The sequence below is a fragment of the Bidens hawaiensis genome, unplaced genomic scaffold (genome assembly GCF_021521415.1).
Source record: "Bidens hawaiensis isolate Kalapana, Puna unplaced genomic scaffold, B.hawaiensis_p1.1 tig00010348_1, whole genome shotgun sequence".
Taxonomy (NCBI): Eukaryota; Viridiplantae; Streptophyta; class Magnoliopsida; order Asterales; family Asteraceae; genus Bidens; species Bidens hawaiensis.
The window spans coordinates 613,948-617,278 of record NW_027491786.1 but is presented as its reverse complement, the minus strand read 5'-3'; the positions used below and the strand labels follow the sequence as shown (position 1 = coordinate 617,278).

The following is a 3,331-nucleotide window of genomic DNA, read 5'->3' as shown; positions in this document are numbered from 1 at the left end:
TTCTAAGTTTCCTTGCAGGCGGTGTACTTTAAACTTTTTTTTCCTACAAGTTTTGTCCTTTACGCTAACTGGGTTAGAAAAACTCAGTTAAGTATGACATGTGCCAGACATGTGATGGGCATAATTGTAATTTTAATATATCCCTCCTTTCTCTCTTCTTTCTCTCTAAGCAACCACCATCACCATAAATTCCGGCCACCATAAATTCTGGCCACCTCGTTGCAGATTCCATTCAACCCACCACCACCACCTCCTTCAGATCTTTAGTTCCTTTCTTCGATGACACTTCAATCAAACTCGCAAGCTTCATAAAATTCAATTTTGAATCATCTTGACCGGAAGCTATTACAGGTTTCAATGTGGAATCAACAATTTTGGGCTTTAAAACATCACCATTGAATACCGATTTCGACTTGCTCACATAACTATCATCTCTAGTAACCAACTCAGACGTCTTCACCGCCTCTTTCCCAAAATACAAACTCGAAACCGGCTTCGAAACCACACTGACCGTACTCGGTGAAGCATAACTCGACAAACTCGCCGAAGCCGAACCACCCGACTGCCCATTCCGGTCCCCACAACAGCTGGAAGCTCTCAGAATCATTTCATCAAACACTTGGTGGGTGTGTTCAAGATCCAGCAATTTAACAGCTTCCCTCTTCTGCTCTTCGGTCTGAAACCTCACAAAACACTTCTGCATCTCCACCAACACATTAAACAGCTCATCTGGGACATCGTTCCGCTTCTTTTGGCGGGCAATCGCTTCGAATTTCGCCTGTTCTTCGGTCTCCAGGTTCCGAATTAATATCCTGGTGCCTTCGACGTCATCAATTGAAGGCCGTGGAGGAAGTGACCTGTGAATCCTCATTATCTCCGCCACCACTCTCTGCCCATTCACCTTAATCCACCACTAGCTCGCCTATAGTCAACGCCACTTCTCTTCAATTACTCCTCATCATTTCAATGCCGCCGATATTACTCCTCCCGCCGGACGAACCAATTCAGTCGCCTCACCGCCCGTCGATTACGCCCAAAAGATAGACGTCAATCCTCCCAAAGGCACCCACCTGAACCACCACCTCCGAAATTCCGGCCACCTGAACCACCACCTTCTTTTTGGCCACCTGAACCATCACCTACGAAATTTCGGCCACCTGAACCACCACCTCCGAAATTCCGGCCACCTGAACCACCACCTCCGTAACCCTACCGTTTAAGACTTCCATCAAAACCCTAGCAGTAACCCTAGCGTAACTTGCCGTAGCCATCGCCCACCCAAATTCGTAACCCTAGTCACCGCATCATAACCCCCTCCAGCCACCCACCACATTAAATCCACCCAAATACACCACCACTACCGTAACCCACAGCCGTCGCCACCACACTCCGCCAACACCACCATCCTCGCCACAGAGCTCCTCCAACCATCCTCGGGTTAGTAATTAAAGGGTTTTTTTGTGGTGGTGTGGTGCTGCGTCGGTGGTGCGATGGTAATGGTGTGGTGGTGGTGGTGGTTTAGAACTAAAAAGAAGAAAGTGAGGGGTGAGGGTGAAGGTGCAGACAGAAAGAAACTGAAAATGTTTTTTTTTTTTGTTTTTGTTTGGATTTGAAGAGGTGGATTATCCAGTGTTTGGATTTGAATGGCTGGAGGTGGTTATGTATGGCGGTGGTCGGAGGTCACCTGAGAAAGAAGAACAGAGGGGGAGAGGAGAGAAGATGAAAAGAAGAAAAAAAGTTATTAATATAAAAGAAGAGAGAGAAAGGGTTTTATATTTTTTTATTATGTAAGACGAAAAGACAAAAATGCCCTCACATGCGCCTCACGTGATGGCATTTAACTGAGTTTTTCTAACCCAGTTAGCGTAAAGGACATAACGTGTAGAAAAAAAAAGTTTAAAGTACACCGCCTGCAAGGAAACTTAGAAAATGACACGAACCGTAATTTGGCTTTTTTTAAAGGACAAAATTTGTAATTCTGTCTAACAGAAAAGATGAATTTCTAAATTTTCCCAATTTGTTCTTCAATTCAAGAACCTCATTCTCAAGCTCAGTTATCTTAGAACGATGTTTCAAGATTTCCTGAAACTTTTGATCATTAATGGTCATTTTCACAGATAACCCGGCTTTGAGATCGTGGTTACTTGTCGACAATGCTTCAATCTTTTCTCGAGATCTCCTTTGAGATTCAAGAGATTGTCGATAAGTATCCTTAAGAGAAGCAATTTCTCTTATAAGATTATCATTTTGATTTTTCAATGCTTCTAACTTCGATTTGTTAGATTCACAGTCAACACATGATGCTTTAACAAATGAAGTAGTAGACATAGAATTAATAACCTCATTGATCTTAGCCATGCAAGCAAACTTTGATTCAGAAGGCTTGTCGCAAGAGTCGCCAGAATTAAATCCAGAATCAATATCGGAAGACATCTCACTACCAGTAGCATCTTGACAATCTTTATGTAACAGAGCCAAATTTGCTTGAACATCATTGCATAGTAACCGTTGTGACCAATCAGTTCCATCTGCTAACATTGCTTGTGTTGTAGAAGAAGATGGTTTCTTTTCAGCATCACTTCCTCGTGGTGTAGAAGCATTTTGACTTTGAACACGAGGTCCAGTGTATTCTTTCATTGGCTTGTCAAATTCCTTCGCGAAATGCCCAAATTCTTGACAATTATAACACTTACTTTTAATTTGTCAAAACCCAACTTCTTGTTTAAAGCTGGAAGATTTTTCCAGTTCTCTGCATGAATCTTTTAACTTTACGAACGATCATAGCCATGTTCCATTTCAAATCCATGATTTCTAGATCATCTGGATCTATCTGATCATAGTCCTCATCTGTTAAATCACTTGTGGCAATTTTACTACTCACTAAGTTTTCATATGAAGACATAAAAACCGTCAGAAAAGCAAAGTTTTGCTCAGCTTCCTTCATATTAATACTAGGTGGTGTAGCAAATGGATTTGTATTAGTTGAACTTCCAGAACCACCCAACTTATCAGCAGAGTAGAAACAAACTTTTGGATCATTAAACATAGTTGATTCTTTTTCACTTGCCGCATGAGTAAGAAAAGCAGTGATTGGAGAGATTGTTGAACTAAGAGGCATACTTCCACCATAGAAAGCTGGATCTTGATTTTCTTTGGAAGATTTTTGACACTTAAGATCATATTCTCTAGCTTCGATCTTTTGTAGAAATTCAAGTGCCGTCAAGCCTTCATTCAGAAAATAATCATTCTCTTTCAAAACCATTAGAAATGTTGAGTAGGAACTTGGAAGCACACTTTTAATACTGTCAATTTTATCTCTTTCAGAAATTTC

At 41.4% G+C, this 3,331-nt stretch overlaps 1 pseudogene; it reads right to left on the bottom strand.

Annotated features, from left to right (window-relative positions):
• Positions 1–232: 232 nt before the first annotated feature.
• LOC143534903 (plant intracellular Ras-group-related LRR protein 4 pseudogene) lies at positions 233–871 on the bottom strand (annotated as a pseudogene).
• Positions 872–3,331: the final 2,460 nt, after the last annotated feature.